Raw genomic sequence first — 21672 nt, 5'->3', positions numbered from 1 at the left:
AGGATGGGTGAACCAGGGAATAGGAAGAATATGACTGGTTATGAGAAGGAGCACTGCAAGGAAGGCTAGAGGTATGTCCAGTGACAAATGAGGTTTTACTAAGGTGAAGGGTGTACCTGATGGAGTGAAGAAATGAGATTGAGAAGTTTGATTGGGGAGTGATTAGGGAAGACCCCAAATATCAGGTTAAGAAGTTTATACTTGACCTTGGAGGGGCTGATCATGGCCTAGGGATATCACCCCCCATGCTGGTTAATTTTAAGTTTCAATTTGAGTGGCCCCAAGGGTGCCCAGATTAAACATTGTTTCTGGGAGTATCTGTGAGAATGTTTCTGGATGAGATTAGCATTTGAATCAGTAGACCACCCTCCCCAATATCATCCAATCCACTGAGCACCTGAATAGAACAAAGGGTAAAGGAGGAATTTGCCCCTCTTTTTTCCTACCGCACTGCTTAAACTAGTACACTTTATTTCATCTTCCCTGCCCTCGGACTAGGGTTTACATCATTGACTCCTCTGGCTCTCAGACCTTCAGACTCAGACTCAATTATACCACTGGCTCTCCTGGGTGTCCAACTTGCAGATGGCAGATCATGGGACTTCTCAGTTTCCGTTATCACATGAGCCAATTCCTCATAATGAATCTCATTTTAGATAGATAGATAGATAGATAGATAGATAGATAGATAGATAGATAGATAGATAGATATCCTCTTGGTTCCTTTTCTCTGGAGAACCCTATTATACTCTCTTTTCCCCAGAGCAATGCCAGGGAGAGTAGGCTACCAGCATCAATGCTCACCAGAGTGCCTACCTGCACCATGAAAACCCATGAAGGATACCACTGGAGGAAAAAACAACTATCTTTGTGCTGACATGGAACCCCAAATGCTATCTAATCACTTGCATTTGTAGCCTGCCTACAAATATATATTTTATGACCAATATGTTTATTTTTACAATAGTCTCATTTGATTAGTAGGATGAAAAAACAGAGCAGGTAAGGGCCTTGGCAAAGGTCAAAGAGAAAATCCACAGTGGCCAAGGTGGGACTGGTACCCGGGTCTCTCATTCAGGATCCAGTGCTCAAGGGCGCTGAGCCTCTCTGCACTTGGCTTGGCAGGCTCCCTCTTTCACCAGTTACCACACTAACTACTTGAATCTGCCAGTCCTGGGTCCTTTCCAAGAAAAGACAAAGCTTCCAAACAAGCAGTAATGGCAATGATTATGCCAAGCCAGAGGCAGGGGATTCTGGATCATTTCCTTAAAATACTTGCTCAGCAGCGCCCGTGCCCTCACCCCCACCACCCCTCATCCCAAGAAAGAAATGTATGGTACTTCGTTAACATGAAGAAGAAATAATTCCCTGTGGATTTCTGCAGTCTCATTTTCCTAGCTTGTCAAATGCCAGCAGCAAGCCAGTCTGGCTGCATTGTTAGCTTGGCTCTATCTTATTTTGTAGTGGTTTGCAGATGCAGCAGCTTTCCGCCACCACCACTCTCCACCACCACCACCGCCCCCACAACAGGAAAAAAGCAAACCACCTTTGAGCTTCCTGGTATATCATTCAAAAGATTTCCCTGTTCAACTCGGACTTCATAATACAGTATTCTCTTCTTCTTTCACAAGCTGTGTATTTTTCTCCAAGAAAGAACACGGAAGTTATTTTTAACACCGTACTACAAGATATGTGATCCAAATATAATTTTAAAAAGTAAACAAATAAATGGAAGCCTTTCCAATATGTCATGCAAAGCCTAAGAAGCATGTCGTTCAAAAGCTAGTTTTCAGTTATCCTATTTCCATCCCCCCTCTTTTTCTGCTTTACCTTTTCATTACTAAGGAAGTTGGGGTGAAAGGGTGTTCGTCTTTTTTCTCCAAGACGCATCTCCCGTGGCCGAGTTTCTCCACACCTGAATTCACACATCTCCCACGTCATGAGAATTACCTCCATGGTAACCACTCATGACATCATAAACACAATGTGATAGCAGAAGAAACAAGAGCTACAGAGACCCTGTTGGAGGCAAATGCCCTGTGTGATCTAAGGAGCTCATGGGAACAAAGGGAATTTTGTCTTGAGATTTTAGCAAGAAAGTAATTCTTGAAATCTATTCTTGTACTTCGATATTTATTGAATTTCAAAGCCTCTTGCTGCGCAGGAGCCTGTGAAGACACACCAAGGGCCATGACATTTCTGGAATGGCACCACAGCACTTGCCGCTGAAAAGAAACTAGTGAAACCAACAGACTTCAACCGAAAGACATCAATCCTTAACAACAGTTAGATCTCACAGGTATTTCTGATGGTCAAAATAGGGGTTCCTGGAATGGTTCCAGGGTTTTATACAAAACAATGTGTTCCTGGAAAGCCCTTTTTCTCTTTCTACCTTTTCTTACCCAAAATAAATGCCCAAAGTCTCAAGCCAAGGTTAGCAGCTATTAATAATTTTGTGGACAGCAGCCAAAAGAAGAGTGGATGCACCATGAGTGTGTGGCATGCACACCACAACAACTTCCCAGAGAGGGGCGGCGCTTTGTTGTGAGACCATGGTGAGATGTGAGGGGAATGTTAACATCCACTTTCCACAGGCATTTCTCGCTGCAAACGGCCCCAGCTTTGAGACTTAGAATTTCATTCCAAATACTATTAGATACATCAGGGCTCTCAAAATATGGATTTCAAGTTGGAGACATCAAAGTGCATTATTTCCTAAAACCAATGTGGATCTCCCCACCTCTTCTTGCACAAGATGCTATTGTAAAACTCAGGCTGCTTTAATCTCTGTGATTCAAAACAAAAAAAAAAGAAAGAAAAAACAAAAAGTACAGCTTGAAGAGGAACTGAACTCTCACAATCTGGAAGCTAAAAAGTAAACATCACCCAGTGAGCTCCTCAGTTTAATTACTGGCCTTAGCATTTCAATTTACATGTGTCTTCATTATCCACAGAAGGACTCACCTATTGTTTCTCTGAATAAAAAATTTAAAACGCAAACAGAAAATGGGGGAGGAAAGGCTTATTGAAGGGCCTCTGAGGATTAATCTTTGCATTCTTCTCATTTTTTCTCCGAATTTGGGGATAAAATCTGTCATGGAATATTTGATCTTAGGGAAACACTGAGTTTGGTTTTGTGAACACAAACTGCTTCTGACCATTATTTTAGCAAACAGAATTTCAGAGGCACAGGGCTCTTGGAGAGGGTTACATCGAATTTTGTATAAACAAAGTAACTCAACTGCATTTCCTCCTGAGACTCCGGAAGTCCAGCTGCGTGAATACACTCACTGATTGAGTGTATGGGTGTGTGCATGAGCGCGAGTTTCAGGGCTCTTTTCAGGCATCACACCCTTTGATGCCCTCAAATTTTAACTTGCCTTTTCGAAGTATTTAATTTGGTTTGCTTGTCCATCTTGGATTGTCAGTTTCTGCCAACAAAAACAGGAAAGCAAAATTAATTTTAACTGACTTTAATTTAAATTAAAGTGTCATTCCAGATTTCTAAAAAGTAGAATTCTCAAAACGACTGGGCATTGCCAAAGCTTGAAGGAGCCTTCGAATAGCTATAACTGACTTATCGTGGGCTTATTATGATACCCAGGGAGAAAGCACTTTTGATTATGAAAGAATAACCTTTTTATTAAGGCTGGACACCATTACTCCAATCTCACTAGCCAGCTGACGATTGTTCAAGCAGGTCTAACTCAGCTTCCGCACTGGGCAAGGAATTCTGCTAAATGCTTTGGAGGATAAAAAGATGTCAATACACGGTTCCTAAAGAGCTTGTTAGGGGAGATAAGACCTTTACAGACATGTAGAAACCATCAGTTACAATTAAGATGTGCTTTGAAAGCTCTAAGGAGCAGGGGCCCCCTTCTGAGTGGGGGGACCACGGTGGGCTTCACAGAAATGTGATAGTTAATCTGAGAGAGTTCAGCGAGAATCAATGGAGAGACATAACATATGCAACAACCCAGGGCCGGAAACCTGAGATATATTTAGAATAATGAGCAGAGGACTGGCTTTGCTGAGTATCTGTTGTGGCTAGGATACAGAACAGAAAGAGGATTTTGCAGGTCACAGCCATGTACCCAAGAATGGATAATATGGTCAGCCTCTAATCCCAGGATCTGAGTGGGAGTCAGAAGAGAGAAGGAAAGGGATGCCAAGGGCCTCTAGTAAGAACTCAAAAGGAGACCTCCACCGCTTCAGATAGAGACAATCAATGCTGCATTTCTCCTACAGGCTGAGAAAGGGAAAGGAAACATACGGTCAACTACTATGCCATCAGCCTGGCAGGAGTTTTCAGAGTCCTCCATAGCACAGCCACTTTTGCCCAGTAACTCCTGAAAGGCATCACTCTGCTTCTGACAGACCAACCATGATGTAGAATGCCACGGCTGCTGCTCCCGGAACAGCCACCATCCAAAGACTGCTTGCCTGTTAGGAACCATTTCCTTGCCAACCTGGAAGTCCTCAGGTGTTCAGCAAGGTTGGGGACACTTGGCAAGGTCTTCTGTCCCCAGACTAACAACGGGAAGAGCTCTGGGCTGGAAGTCAAGGGAGTGGGTACTGGCCCATCCTAGCCTGGATATGAACTCCCTGTGGACTTTGGGTGAGACTCTTCCTCTCTCAAGGTCCAATTTTACTCAGAAAATGAGCAGCTTGGACCAAATACCTGCTTCCATGTCTGGCATTCTGAGATTTGGGATCAAGGGTCCCAAGGTTATGCAGCTATGTAAGGGTGAGAGCCCGGACCACACCCTGTGTCTCCTGTCCCCACTGATCCAGTGTTCTTTCCACAGCTCTGGCTTACTCGAGTGGGAGATGTTAACAGTAACCGCCCACACCCATGGAGTGGCTACTGCATGCCAGTGTGTCTCTACTCTCTCTGGTTAGTCCTCATATCAATCATCTGACTGAGATAAAGCTATCCAATCAACGTACATATAGGAAACAAGCACAGAAAGATGGAGTCGTTTGCCCATAATCACAAAATTAGTAAATGAGAAACCAGAATTTAAAGTTAGACAGCCCCGTTCCAGAATGCATCATCCTCATCTCTACTCTCCACACTACACAGCAGAATAAGGAGCAGCAGAGCGACATAAGGGACATGGAACCTTAAAATAGAAACCATGGCAGTCTTCCAATGGTGAATTCACATTGCAAGTATGAGAGCTTTCAGAAGAAATATTTTGGTCAGTGTTGCTTGCCTGCATAACCTCCCCTTTCCCTCCCCACAGATGACCACATGAACAGTCCCTGGGGGATCATTTACGATCCAGTGGTCTTAACTGTGGTCTGAATGGAGTATGGATAATGACCACATAGAAAATCAGGGGACAGTGGCCTCCTGGCTGACTCCCCCAGCTCATAAGACAAGGGAAACCAAAACCACCACAGATTATTTTTACTACAAAATAAAACCCAAGAGGAGGTATCCTCTCGAAATCTTCAGGGATCCACGCTGATATCACCCCTAGGCTCATAGGTGCACCTGCAGACTTATCCAGTAGAACACATCTCAGACTCATGGTTATGTCAAGCCGGACATTAATTTAAATAAAATAAAGGGAGAGGGTACTCAAAAACTTGAAAACTTCTTTCAGAGGACCGTACTACACAATCTCTATATCCTCTTTTACCTATGACATGTAAGATCTCTATTCTAGGAGGTTTAGGAGTTATTTTTGAGCAGATTTTCCTATCGCTAATAAAAATGTGTTAGTGTGGATGCAAGAATCCTGGATGAAAACTGGTAAGCCTCCTCCTAGCCCAGTGCTTTCACCAATTGGCCAGTTGACCTTGGCCAGTCATTTGACTTTCCCAAGCTCTGGTTCCTCATCTGTAGTGAGAGGGCTGATCTTCTAGAGTTCTGTGAGCCAACCAAGGACCAAGAGCTCTTGAATCGTGTGTTTTGCTAGATGGACCCACAGAACAAAATTGTGATCCAGGAGGATTAAATTCAAATAAGAAACAAGAGGCAATGAATGCTCTTCTGAAAGAAGAATTAAGTTCAGATAAAAATCTGTGCCTCTGTCTGCTTCTGGAAGCTTGGCTTGGCACTGACCTGCTGCCAAGCCTTGGGGGCTCCTCAATCTATCCACACAGCAGGGAGAGTGAAGGCTCCTTCCCTGGGGGGATGTTGGCATGAAGCAAAGTGCTGCAATCTCCATGACCTCCCTGAAGGGAAGGTTTGCCTCCTTCCCAGAGACAGCTTCAGCAGTGTAGACAGCAGAGTATCTGAGGTAGTGAGCAGGGCGGACATAGCTGAGCGGAAAGCCAGATAGGAAACCACTAACCTTTCTAGGGTGGGGACAGGAGCCCCCCCTCATCACACTTCATGATTCTGCCTCGGCAGACTATGGGTTTTCCCCTGGTTCTGCCAGAAAAACCTTGTCACATTCTTGATGGCCACACACCTGCATGATCTCTGGCTGTTTCTCCTTACCCTTCTAATTCTGGATTGTATTTACCAAAATTTGTATTCCTCTGAATTTCTAGGATCTTTTTAATGCTGTTCTATGGAAGTAGATTAGCTTTGTTCAGAATTCAGTATTATTTTCAATGTGTAGGGTTATACTTAGGTACTTTAAAAAGAACTTCACGTTTCCAGCTGCCCAAGAGTGAAAGGCACTGCTCCCTCATTAGTTCATTATGTGCTTTCCCTAGACACATAAAAACAGAGGATAGAGGGCCAGCATTCAGTGCATTGTAGCAGGGTTCCTGCATGCGATAAGAGCGGGGGACCAGATGGCCCAGTTTCTGCCAATGAAATATAAAGTTCATGAGGGCAGTAATATTATAGTCAATCCATAGAGCCAGCAATTAGAATAGTTCTGGCACATGGTATGTGCTCAATAAATCTTTATAGAATGGATGGATGGATGGATGGATGGATGGATGGATGGATGGATGGATGGGTGGATGGATGGATGAATTCCACCTCCAAAACCCTGGGATTCTCTGGTCCTTCAGCCTATGTCAATAATACTCTTACCTATCTCATTCTCACTAGTCACTATCTCCCATCTCCATATTTATCTGGTCCCAGGGGCCTCCATACTGGTATATTGGCTGCTTTGTTTCTTGATAAGATTAATTTTAAGATAATAATAAAAGCTATCATTTGTTGAATGCTTAAATATATTAATCATTATGCTAGGGACTTTAAACGTATCAACTCTTTTCATCTACAAAACAACCCAAGGAGATCATGTTATTACTTCCATTCAACAGTTGGGGAAACTGAGGCAGAGAGAGTGTATGTTTTGCCTAAGACTACCCACCTGGTAAGTGAGGGAGGGGGGCTTAGTTTCAAACTCAGGCAGTGTGGCTCCGGAGGTAATGCCCTTAAACCCCACACCTGCTGTGTAAGCTTCAGCTCTGCTCATTAACTAGAGCATTCATTATAGATCTCTCAACCAGAGGAAGGGATGCTCAAGGTCCATATGCCTTCAGAATTACCTGAAGCACTTCACGCTCCACTAGTCTCAAGGCCCTACTGGCTTCCTGTGTTAGTTTTCAAAATCTGAGTCCCTGAAGAGTATTCTTTAAGGTAGAAGAATTGCAAGTGACAGTGTAAAGTCTATTCAAGGCCAGGTACCAAACTTTGCACCTGGTAGAGACCAACAGGTAGAGACAGCTCAGCCTGATTAGATATTTATATAAGCCTTTCATCACTAGTGTATATCAGCACCTATTATGTTTGGTCTGTAATGGATGCTTAATGACTGTTGAGTTTATGAACAATTTGTTAACTATTAATAAATTAATGGCTAGCAGAAAAAATACAACTTTAAGAACTTTAGAGATAACTTAATAGGAAAATTCAAATTAAAACCCTATTTGTTGTTAGACAACAAGATGTCATTATTCTTTCAAAACATGTGTCTTCAGTGTCTGCCATGTTCCTGGCACTATGCTGGTCATGGTGGGGGACAAAGGGAAGCTATTACTAGGGACCCCACAGTCAGGAGTTATCGCCGAAGTGGGAAACGAGATTAAAAACTGGAAACAACTAGACTGCAATATATTCTAACTTCATTAAAGCATTTGACACTATCCTGTGTCTCAGGATAATCAAATGTGTTCTAGATTTTTTTCCTATGCATTTAAAATTACTTGAGTTAGGTTAAAATGGTCAAATCCATTTTAGAGTTGAGAAAATGAAGCAAAGACAGGAAGGTCATTTGCCCATAATCACACATGTAGTAACTGTCATGCCAGGATTTAAAGGCAGTCAGTCAGAACCCATTTCTTTTTTTTTTTTTTGAAGATTTTTTTATTGTTATGTTAATCCCCATACATTACATCATTAGTTTTAGATGTAGTGTTCCATGATTCATTGTTTGTGCATAACACCCAGTGCTCCATGCAGAACGTGCCCTCCTCAATACCCACCACCAGGCCAACCCGTCCTCCTACCCCCCTCCCCTCTAGAACCCTCAGTTTGTTTTTCAGAGGCCATCGTCTCTCGTGCAGAACCCATTTCTTAACCTGTACTGTGCACAGTAGAATAAGAGTGGCATAGGAACATTAGGTGACATAGGGACGTGACAATTGTACATACAAATATATTTGCATATATAGGTATGGTTTTTGTTTCATTTCTGTGTATGTGTTTTATCATAAAGGAGATCATACATTATGTGCTGCTTCATGAATTGCTTTTTCTTACAGCATATGTCTTGAAGATATTTCCATGCACTTTCAGAATACATCAACCTTATTTGTTTCTAGCAGTGTATTCCACAGTATAGATATTTAGCTTTCTTCCAACTGATGGAAAATTAAGGTTGTAAAGTTTTTCAATTATAATGCTTCAGTTAAAATTTGTGGTTGCATGCACATATATGAATATTTCTTTTTTTAAAAAAGATTTTATTTATTTATTTGAGAGAGAGAGATAGAGAGCACGAGTAGGGAGGAGAGGGAGAAGCAGGCTCCCAGGGAGCCTGGTGCGGGACTCAATCCCAGGACCCTGGGATCATGACATGAGCCGAAGGCAGACGCTTAACCAACTGGGCCACCCAGGTGCCCATGTATGAATATTCCTGATGTATATATTTAGAATAGTAAAATTGTTCAAGGTACATCAACATTTTTGCAGTGGATATGTCATAGGGTTTTGCCACGTCGGTGAAGGACATAGTTAAAGTCACTATGCTGATGTGGACTCCAGAGACAGGCATTATGGATGAGTATCCACATACCTAATAATTATATATAGTACCTCACACTTTCTACACATTATCTCATCTATCTTTATAATAGCTATGAGAGAATATTATTCTCATTTTACAGATAAGGAAACTGAGACATAGCAAAATTAAGAGATTTGTCCTGGGTCTTTCCATAAATTAAAATCAGAGCTGCAACTAGAAAAAAAACCTCATTTGTAATTTAGGGCTGTTTCCTTTCAAACCACACTGGTACAATAAACTGTATATAATAAAATGGGTTTGTGCTCAGTTGTTAACAAACCCATGTATACAAGTTTTTAAAAGTGGGCAACATGAATATAGTTATGGATTACAAGTTTTGAGGACAGAACTGAGTAAGAGAGGATGGGAAGTATTTTCCAGCCCAAAAATACCACAATCTTCTGATCCTAGAGAAATAAAAATAAAATGAAGAGACGAGCTCGTTGCTGGAAAAAAATGTAAATTAAAAGTAAAAAGAGTCCAGAAAGGGTGGTTGGAATGCGAGACTCCTACAAAAAGTGGTCCCGGGAGTCCCCATAAGGATTTGCAAAAAAGAAGCCCTCCAAACATACTCACTGTCTTGTGGCAGCTAGGGTAACCCAGACTCAACCTTCTCACCTACGAATATTATTCAGCTTAGAAGTTTCTTCTCTAAACTGAAAGGTGGAAATGACAATTACTCGATCGATAGAGAATTCCAAGTTGAATTCTTCTCAAAGATAATTTACTCCAAGCAAAAGATTCTACTGTTAAATAATACTTATGATTGAACAATAGGTATCATTAGGTAAGAGAATTCTGAAGAGGAATGAGTAAGCTTCTTGGCAGAAATGAATACAGAAATCTCTTCTTGATCATCTTGATCAGAGTAATGACAGAAGGAGGAGGAAACCTATAATAATGTTTTGATAAACTTGCTCAGTCAGATGCCCTAACATTTACATGTAAGTTTCAACTAAGGATTCTGCCAGGACTTGAGATATCCCCTCTCAACAGCTGTCAAAGACAGAAGGCCCCTGTCTCAGCTCCTTTCACTTGGCTAGTAGGTAATTTATCTATAAATTGTTACTCTCCTCCAGTTCCAACTGTATAAATTACAAGATGAGAAAAAGTTGGACAGGAACTCATGCTGAATAGTGTCTTCGAAAATGGCTGTCTTGGAAGATGGCTTTTGAAAACATGTAAGCTTTCACTACCAGCCCACAGTTAGGAGGAAATTTTAAAAAATTGAGTGTCCATTCAAGACACATATTTCCGAAAACTATATGGTTCTTGAGGAGAAGGTCTTGGACTATGAAAAATAGTTGGCAACAGACTGCACCCTATTATTGCCTGCCACCGGGAATTTGCACTAGAATTTACAATTTTGGCTTTAAGCAGGACACTGAGTGTCCTGGCAACCCCGTATAAAAGATTAGCTGTGAACTTTGCCAAGGACTTATTTACATATCAGCTGACCAAGACTTTTAATAATCGTCTGACTTCCAAAGCACCTATTCTGAGGTCTTCTGCAGTAGCCCATGGGAAACAAAAAGCTTCATTCTCATTTAGAGTTCTCCTTGGGCTCCAGCAAAGAATCTCTCCTCTCTCTAGGGATTCTTGATAAATATGTAGCTCGTAAGGAGAGCAAGCAAGGGGTTCAATCTGTGACATAAAGGAGAGAAACTATGATACCTTCGTAGGACTCTCAACAGATGCTCAATGCACAGAGGGCTTGAAGGAACTATGAGATTGTTGTTGCTGTGGCAACCATGCATGCCTAAATGAGCAACAAAATTAATAGTCCTACCAGGCTTCGGCAGCGTCAACAGGATGACAACACGTCCCTTTACTGGGGAATGTACACTCAATAGTGATCCTACTTAGATTTGGTTCTCATGTATAGAAAAATAGTGTCTGATAATAGCAAACCAACAGAGTAATGGTCACATACTTGCCACATAAACTTCTCCAAGCCACGGCCAAAGGCCATGTTATTCTGCCTCCCTGCTGAAGTTAAGAGGCACCTTTCAAACTCCCAGGCCTTTTTGTGACATTCTATTTAATTTTATCATGCTATTGCTAGTCTCCTATTGAGCTTTTGTTGTAAGTAGATAAAGGTAAGGGGGAGCTGAGGGGAAGCAGAATGAGATACAAAAAGGAAAAACTAAAATTAGCTATAGCATATAATTGGACCCTGCTCGGCCTTGAGGAAGGCACAATATGTGTTAATTAAGCAGATTAATATGTTGCTTGCTAAAGGGGCTATTCTAGACACCAGGAAGTAAGTTTAAAACAGGTAAAACCTTTTTCTTTTTCTAGACCAAGGTTCGTTGAGCTATTACTCTGAATAATTGGGTGAATTTTATCCTTGGATAGAGATAGGGAATAGGGGAGAAAAGCTTTCTTAGGATGTTAGATGTTATTAAAAATCCATTGGGGTGGGTGCCTGGGTGGCTCAGTCGTTAAGCGTCTGCCTTTGGCTCAGGTCATGATCCCAGGGTCCTGGGATCGAGTCCCACATCGGGCTCCCTGCTCGGCAGGAAGCCTGCTTCTCCCTCTCCCACTCCCCCTGCTTGTGTTCCTGCTCTTGCTATCTCTCTCTGTGTCAAATAAATAAATAAAATCTTAAAAAAAAAAAAAAAACCCATTGGGCTAAGCAACTTTTGGATCATGAGAGATTTTCAAGGAATTGCCCAGTCACTGTCTATTAATTGAACTGTACAATGATAGTGTTCATGTGATATAATGGCCTTTCAGATAAGGGTAACATTTGGATCCAATTTTAGGCAGAAGTTTCATTCCCCAAATGTTTATTATAATTATGTGACAGTATTGGTTACTCCAGTAGTTGGAATGAAGAAAATATTTCAGGTTAAATAATTTGTCCAAAGTTCTGGGCCTACATTGGAAATAAAGTTGTTTGTCAGATAATATTGAATTGAATGTTTAAAGCCTGGTGCTAATGAGCCCAGTCACATGCATGGGTCAGCTGGGAGAGTTAGGTCAGCTCTACAATCAGATGCCAGTCAGTTCGCTCAGAAATACATCCAAGTTAGCCAAAAAGAGTAAGCAAAAACACATAATGAGCTCCATGCAAATCCATCATGGCTCAGAGTATACACATGGCTAATAACAGATTCAAGATTTCTTCCTTTTTTTTTAATTTCAGAGGTAGAGTGCCGTAATTCATCTGTTGCATATAACACCCCAGTACTCATTACATCAAGTGCCCTCCTTAATGCCCATCACCCAGTAACCCCATCCCCCCACCAGACAACCTACAGAATGGGAGGAGATATTTGCAAATGTCTTATCTTCTTCTTTTAAGAAGAAGGAAGCACAACTTGTGATGAGCACCAGGTGATAGATGGAATTGTTGAATCACTACATGGTACACCTGGAATTAATATAACACTGTATATTAACTATACTGGAATGAAAATAAAATCAAATAAAATTTTAATTAAAAAATAAAACTTAGACTAAGTTGGACAATATTCTTAGGAAAACATAAATATGGAAATTAATTTTCTGTTTAAAACATACAAGTTGTTCTAAAGTTAAATATTTAAAAATTTAAAATAAATATTTCTCTAAAAAAGAAAAATGAAGCACACATACCTATGCTTACAAATGCCAGGTAGCAAATCATTAAAAAAAATGCTCTAAGTAGATATTTGAGCACTATAGAATGTGAGTTAGATTCACAAGTATTGCTCTTTCTGACTCTACAATATCAGCATGAACACACATTAATTTTGCAAAGAGGCAAATAAATAAACTGCATCTTCATTACACAGAAGCAAAGGAATATATGGTTTAAATACTGTTTTATGAAGTGTGAGAGTCACACATGAGGATAAACTGTCATCCTAAATGTTCCTTTCCCTCTCCGCCCATGCCCCAGAAGGATGTCCTGTTGTTATAAGACTGTAATATTTTATAGAACATAGTTAGGTGACAACATAAAAGTAATCATATATTACTTATAGTAAAAATCTGCCATTGTTGATGTCCCATTTCTTGATCTGAGTGCTGGTTACATGGATGTATTCACTTTTATGAAAGTTCAGCAAGCTCTATACAATTTTCTGAACGTATATTAAATTTCAACAAAGTTTGTTGAAGGCCTTTTCTTGTGTCTGCATTGCTGAAGTCTCTACAAATAGTTATAGGCTGTTTTACAGGCAACACATTTATTCCTATAAAAGTGAAGGTAAGAAATTCTTTATAACATAATCCTATTTTAAGGGTACAAAATAAGTTCATTATTTAAATAAAAGAAGTGGATTATAGCTCTGGCTTGGCCACTAACTAGTGTTTGAATCTGAGCCTCTCTGTGCCTCCCTTTTTTCTCCCAGTTAAAAAGGGCTGGATGAGCTACAGTCCAGTGTCTCTTCCAGCTTCAGTATTACTGGATACTGGGTAACAGGCCAAATGAGAAGTGAGAATCCTTTGGTGAATCTTTCTGTAAAGCAACAACCCACTTCCTGGTTTATGTCTTTTGTAAACAAGAATTTAATGGGAGGAGACAGCTGGAGTGAACAAAAACCCAATTGACCCATATGACTTGGCTATAAACCACAAGAAAGCCTTAGTCTAGTCACATCATGTTGGAGCCCCAAAGAAAGGAGAAGCTGCTAAGCATTTCCCCCATTAAGGTCTGAAAGCCAGTAAGAGGGGGATTAACCTCTTCCTGCCGAAAGAATCATGCAGGGTGTTCAGTGGAGCTAAGTTTAGTCAAAGGATCCGTTGTTCCATAAACATTTATTGAGTGCTTGCTGAATGCCAAGTGGAACCCCCTGGTAGCTGCGGGGGATAAAATAGCAAAAGAGGCAGATGGAACTCAGCCCAACAGGTCTCAGGAGCTTGTAGGGGACACAGACAAGTAAACAATCAATTACAGGGGGATCTGTGTAATCGGTGCTGTAAAGGAAGATGTGGAAGATACAGTATGAGCAAGAACAGGAAGGGCACATAACCCAGTAGGGGCTGGGGTAGGGCCATATTACGGAGGTATTCTGGAGCAAGAGATGTCTAAACAATGAGTAGAGTTAGCCACATAACCATGGTTACCTCACATGCTGGGAGCCAGGACAGCCTCAGACAGGCTCAGGAGCCAGACTACTTAGCTTCAACTCTACTTGAGCCTGGGAAAGACTCCTACAGTCTCACTAAGCCTCAGTTTCCTTATCTACAAAATGGGAATGATGCTAGTACTCATGGATTCTTAAAAGGATTAAGTGAGAGAATCCATGTAAGCCCTACTAAGCACAAAGCCTAACTACTACCAGTATCATTATTAATAGTGAGACAGATGTGGGGAGAGGACCACAGAACATCTCTGCATCAATTGGCCCAGAGGGGACAAAGAATATAGCCATTTGGTGTCCTGAGAGTAGTCCAGTCCAGCTGGAGAGAAGAAGGGAGGAGGTGAGGAGAAAGGCCCTGTACATTGTGTTAAGGAGTTTGGAATTCATCCTGAAGGAACGAGGAGCACTGAAGTGTTCTAAAAGGAGAGGCTCGTGATAGCCACTAACCATATCTATCAGTAGGGGAGAAGCATGCTGCCAATATAAAAAATATATTTATTTTACCCCAAAGCATTTAAGACTGCATCCGCTACCCATTTTCCTCTACGGAGGATGAAGTCCCATTGGAATTCAATAGCTCACTAACATCCCGGGATTCCCTTCCGTTGGTGAGCTGGATACGCAGGATCTCAAATAACTGTGGTTAATTCAGGAGAGGCATTACAAAAATAATGTAATTCCGCCTAAGAGACCCAGTTCAGAAAATTAACGTAGTATATCTTTTCATGAACCATGAGCTGCAATATATGGCGGGCCTCTCTTGAGTCATTAAACTTGCTCTATTAGATCACAGAAAATCCCAGACAACTAGCCCTGCTGTGTCTGGATTTTTGTAGAATGCAGACCTCTTTTTTCTAGCAGAAGGAAAATCAGCATAAAGCACAGCCGCAGAGCCTTCTATAACATGGGGTGCAAGATACTTCTGCACTTCCCATATCTTAAACCTGACTTCTAAGGAGAACTTTAATAAGAACAAACCAAGGCTTCTTAGGATGAGTAAGTATTACAGTGAAGCCCATAATGGATGGATGTAAGGACCGACATGAGTCAACACTTACAAATGATCTGGAAGAAGAAGTAAGCAGTAAGTCTCTGATGCAGACACTCTTATGTGCTTCTGGGTAGTTTAATGCCAAGGGGCTGAGGACCATTTGTAGGGAGAGTAGGCAAGAGGGTGGCAGATGTGATGCAAGGGTGTTTGGAAGAGAACAATCTGAACCCTCCTTGTCAAAGTATGAACTACCAGTCAGAATCCAAAAATGACACCTGGAATTAGGGTATGGCCCTGTTAGACTATTGGATCCAGAAAACGTGGGGTATCATCAAGAAGAGCACGGAAAGCAAAAGAGAAAGCAAATCACCATTCTTCAGCCCTGTCAATCAATATGGAGGCACAGCTGCTCCTGAGATGTTGTGTGGCTTCATCACTATGCACCAAGAAATAGAAAACAGAACCTGCCCGCATGTTCATACATCTCCACCAGACTCCATTTGTCCACCAGACTCAGTGAAATCACATACAGTATTTTGCACACAGCAACAAGACTTCAATATCATATCACACACCATTTTGCTCTTGCATTTAGTGAGTATTCACTGCAAACTGGCTAAATGTAAGGCAGCATGCTAGCAACTGGGGGCTACATCAAGGATGAGATATGAACACTGACCTCAAGTGGCTTACTGTCTAGTAGATGCAATGAGATATGGACATTATCTACAATACAGGGCACCAAGTAATAAAAACCACAGAGAAAGTGTTACAGAAACAGCCTGCACATACTTAAAGGATATTATGTCAATAAATCATACATATATACATATATACATATATATGATGTATTTTTATTAACCTCATTCATTTTAAGGCTTAACCTGGACAGTGATGGTCACTGATTTTACTGACAATTCCATTAATGCCCAGAACCAGCAGCTGATACTGATCAGCAGGTCATGGTGGCAATAGGAAGATGAGAAGTTTCTGAATGAAGCTGAACTCTGGGGCTCCTATTAATAGTGGATATTCAGAAGATGGGTTTTTTTTTTTTCCCCTGATGGCAGAAGATAGAAGGGAACCTGAGATTTTGAATGAAATCTGCTGTTGCCTTTGCCCTCAGGGACTTGGTTTATCCTACAAGACGCAAGAGCCGTGCCCTAAAACGCTCTTTAATGGAGGGGAATAAAAATCAGGCTCATTGTCAGGATGAAGTAGCTAACATCCTGTTTCCAACTAAGTCAGCTTAGAGAAGCCATTTACTATATTACAACTCTGTCCTTCCCCTGCCTTATCCCACACCAAAAGGTACACATTGGATTTAGGAGATTAATTCTGCTTATGGAACTGTTAGCTCTCGCCAACTCTCATAATCAGAGTTCAAGAGGGAAATCAGTGGTACTACAGCAGGGCTTGAGAGAGAAACGTGTTTGGGAGTATGAAGTTTCTGTTTTCTCAAAGTAAGATACTTCAAGGAAACTAGCTATGGAAGGAGTTTTTAATTTTGCTACGAGATGCAAAGCCCTCTCCCTCTTCTGTGTGTGCTCTGCCACAGGAAAGGGACTTAGGCTGCTGGCTATCTTTGTAGTCAGCAATGTCTACTTCTTCGTGGACTTCTTTAATCAGTGCAAATACACGGCCTCGCTCCCTTCTTCATCATTCTCACCATTACGTTTCCTTTCGCCTCTGTGTCTATTAGTGGGGGGGGGGGGCATATTTACACAGGCATCTTAGTTAACATAATGCATTTAACTGGGAATTGAGTACCTAAATGTAATGAAATCACAGAATGGAGCAAACATCTTTAAATCATACATTTAAAGGGAATGAAGATCTTCAAGCATATGACATTATTGAAAATATTAGCAATGAAATCAATGAAGAAGTATCTATCTGTGGAGTTTCTAATATATCAAGGTATGCTACCAGATGATATGTGAGAGCTTTTTAAAAGTTTAATATATGGGGGCTCCTGGGTGGCTCAGTCAGTTAAGCGTCCAACTCTTGATTTTGGCTCAGGTCATGATCTCAGGATCATGAGATAAAGCCTGACGTCAGGCTCCGTGCTCAGCCCAGAATCTGCTTGAGATTTTCTCTCCCTTTCCCTCCCTCTACTATAAATAAATAAATAAATAAATAAATAAATAAACAAACAAACAAACAAATAAATTTAAAAATTTTTAAAAAGTTGAACATACAGCCCCTTTTTCCAAGAAGCTTATCATCTAGTTGAGAAGACAAGTTTAAAAGTACACAGAAATGAGATAGAAAATTTACTATTAGAGCAGTACCAACATGTCTGCTAAGTTCAGGGAGTTTAAGGGATGGAGGAGAATGAGAATAAATGTTAAACTTCACTGCGAAAGAGCTTGGAGTTTTTGGGAAATCACCAAGGCTTTAGGAATTCCTGCCTTTCAGAAAGAGAGACCCACCTTCTGAGACAGGGTGGAGCTGATGGCCTGACTGGCAGGAGTTTGTTTTTGTGTTCTGTTTTTGGTCTTTCTAATTTTATGATTTGTGCTAAAATACAGCATGACACTTAACCTTGTAAATATTGTCCCCCTCCAATCTCTAAAGATGATTATTTTTAAAAAGAGTTTCAATTAATTACAGGATACTTGCCTTATTCAAATCATATTCCATTTGGTTTTTTATTTTAAGGATACTGGAGGTCAGTATTACCTTCTCTGGATCCTCTAAAATCTATAGTAGGAGCTACAGAATCACAAATGCATTCTCTGCTTCATAAGATAGGAATGTTGCTTTAGAAAAGTACAGATTCCACGTTGTGGGTGTTTTCATAAACAATTGCACTTGTAACTTCAGCTCACACAAAACAGAAATCTTAATTGTCGACCAAAATAACTCTTAAACTTCAGTTTTAAAATGTCATATTTTGGGCTTCTTAGTTCTCTCTCTCTTCATCTCTAATATGCAGAGAGCCCAGAAAGGTGCAAAACTTAGAAGAGACATCAAAATCAAAGCTGAATATTTGGATTCAAAATGCAGAGGAAATAAAAAGGATGTTTTGGAGAATCACAAGGGCTATGTCTGTGGTTATTGCTTTAAATCAGTTTCAGCACACACTGCATTTTAAATAAGTTGTTTGCCTGGTTTGTGTTATTTTTAATAAATAAACATAAAGCCATAATCTTAAATGCATGGTGAGAATCTAGATAATTGCTTTTACTTTTATAATTGAGAGTCAGCTGCGTCTCAAAACATCGTGAGTCTGAAAGCTGCTCTGGGAATGACACTGTATGCATTCAAAATACTAAGGGTGGAGGACTTCCTGAGTAAAACAACAGGGCACCTGTGGTCACTGCATCAGTATTTCTGAGTTTTTATTTCATCCTTCTAGAATTCCCAGAAATATGGACCAAGATGTTCATATGTTTAGAAAAAGGTAGAATCAATTACTTTGTTGCTAAATTACAAACTGAAGTATCCCCAAACTATCCCACTTCACATCCACACACAGAAATTCTAACAACACAGTTCAAAGCTTCTAAGTCTAATTACTGTGCCAGTATTAGGATTATAATGCACCCCATTCTTGATTATTCGAAGACTAATTATCTAGGCCAGGCACTTAAGCTTGTCCCTATTCCCTTGGTTTCTGCCATTTGGTTATTTTAAGGTTCACTGGCCTCTTCACATGCCGGGCAGAGGAAATAGAAGATGGGACTCAAATCAGCAAATTTTAACTTCTCATATGATCTACCCAAAATTTGGGGATAGAAGAGGAGGAGCTAACAGGACAACTGAGGTTCTCCATGCATTTGATTTATTCACTGTGTTGTCTTTATCCAATGATAAGCTGGCCAGATGTCTTGAATTAAGTAAAATAACACTTGATTTTGACTCCTTGACCTTCCTATTGTTTCATTTATTGATTAGTTTTGTCCCTTGGATCCCAGTTCTTCCTCCCTTTGTCCTTCCTTCTCCCTTTCTCACTGTCAGCAGGATTTACATTTATTGACTAAATGACAGTCCTTTTATTTCTGACTTTGAAGGGGAATCCCTAGGATTTCCAGGCCTTTCCCATCACACTTTTAACTCCACTAGATTTGCTAAGCTAGACCCTCACCTCTATATGCTTACATGCTACCCCCAGCAGAGAACGAGGTGCAGTCCTGTAGCCCCTCCCTTGGCTACAAGTTTTATCATGTCTTGTCACGTTAGATACTCATACAGATATTGAAGATGACCCACTATCCAGCCACATAGCTCTCTCTACTCCCACTATGTACCTTGGTAAGTGACAAAATCCTTAGCCAACAGAATATAAATCAAAGCATTACTTTTTTTCAGTTCTGCCTCCCCATCATGCCTTGTTTGCCAGCCAAAGCCACAACAGTTTCCTACAGCTCAAACTGTCAAGGATTCGATCAAAAGCTCAGGCCACAGGGAGGAAGGATCCCCAGGGAAGAATATGCCTATGAATAAGACTCCCCATATTCAAAGGATTCATCTTCCATTAGCTGCATGGGGGTACCAAAACCCTTGTTAAGACTGTAATTTTCTGGGGCGCCTGGGTGGCTCAGTCGGTTAAGTGACTGCCTTCGGCTCAGATCATGATCCCGGGGTCCTGGGATCAAGTCCTGCATCGGGCTCCCTGCTCTGCGAGGAGCCTGCTTCTCCCTCTCCCACTCCCCCTGCTTGTGTTCCTGCTCTCTCTATCTCTCTCTGTCAAATAAATAAATAAAATCTTAAAAAAAAAAAAAAAAAAGACTGTAATTTTCTGTCCAACAATAGAAACCACAGGTCCTGTAGCCCCAAATCTGAAGGGTAATGACCAGCTGTCCTCCATACTCCCAAAGCCTAAAAGGTGCATCATGGTTCCGGGATCATGAGGTAAGAGCAGAATTCAGGTTACAGGTCACAGTCACAGGCTCCTGTTCTGTTGTCTCGTAGTCTGTCCTAGTCTGGTCTATGTTATGTGATGAGATGACTCACGTATCTGTACATCGACACCTACACCTATATCCATGTATCTGTATCTCTACTGACACCTCTATCTATCTAACAGACACTAAGTGGTTTATGTACATCACATCTAATCCTCACAGACTATGACATAGGTACTACTAACATCTATCACACATGAGAAACTAAGGCTCAGCTTGCCAGGAAATGGCAGAGTTGGCTTCAAACCCAGATTGTCTGACTCCAGAGTCCATGCTCATTCTGTTACGTTATTACACACCCCAGCCCTGCATCGAGTCTTATTCCCCCATTTTTCCCAGATCTTAAGTTGTCACCAACTAAAGCTTATTAGCCAGTCTACAAACGAGCCCTCGCTCCTATGACAACTGACCACTTAAGACCTCCCACTTAAGACCACTCTAACTCCACCCCAGATTGTAGATTATAGACCCTGTCCAGGATTCCCCAAACCAGGCCGGGATCCCCATTAAGAAGACTCTTTTCCAGGTGGCCTTTTTACAAAGTTGACACTTAATAGCTAAGGGACAGGGATATAAAATGGTATTAACTACAGATGTGTAAATAGCATATGGGAGCATAGATGACAAAGAAATAGAAATAACCTAGAAAGTTGACACTAATAGAAAGATGCCAATGAGTAATAAAACATAGCAATAATTTATATAGTAATTAAAATAAATAAAATAAAATATTCTAGACATTCCTGAAAGATACAAGGTAGACTTGAACAAATGGAAAGTTTCCTTGATCCTTGGATGGGATGATTCAACATCATAAATATATCAGCTCTTCCTAAATTTATTTATAAATTTAATTCAATACCAATAAAAATGCCAACAAGATTTTCTGTGGTATTGGGCAAGTTGAAACCAAAGTTCATATGGAAAAACAAACATGCAAGATTAGTCAGGAAAATACGGAAAAAGAAAAACCATGAGGTTGTGGTGGGAGGGGGACTAGACTTCACCAGACATTAAAACACACGAGAGGAAGCTTGCAAATTCCTACTTAGTCTACAGGTTAGAGAAAGGCTTTTAATCATGGTTTAAAACCCAGACAATTGAAAAAAAATTAATAAATTTGACTACATAAAAATAAAAATTTTTGTATGGCAAAAGAAAAAACACTATAAACAAAGTCAAAAGGCTTTGATAAGCTGGAAGAAAATATCTGCAACACATACCACATACCACAAGCAGCTAATATCCTTAATACATAAAGAACTCTTAAAAATCCAAAGACAGGGACGCCTGGGTAGCTCAGCCATTAAGCATCTGCCTTCGGCTCAGGTCATGGTCCCAGGGTCCTGGGATCGAGCCCCGCATCGGGCTCCCTGCTCCGCGGGAAGTCTGCTTCTCCCTCTCCCACTCCCCCTGCTTGTGTTCCCTCTCTCGCTGTGTCTCTCTCTGTCAAATAAATAAATAAAATCTTAAAAAAAAAT

Source organism: Mirounga leonina, unplaced genomic scaffold (genome assembly GCF_011800145.1).
Source record: "Mirounga leonina isolate KUSES-001 unplaced genomic scaffold, KU_Mleo_1.0 Mir_180, whole genome shotgun sequence".
In the NCBI taxonomy this organism is placed as follows: Eukaryota; Metazoa; Chordata; class Mammalia; order Carnivora; family Phocidae; genus Mirounga; species Mirounga leonina.
Note: the sequence above shows the minus strand (reverse complement) of the source record.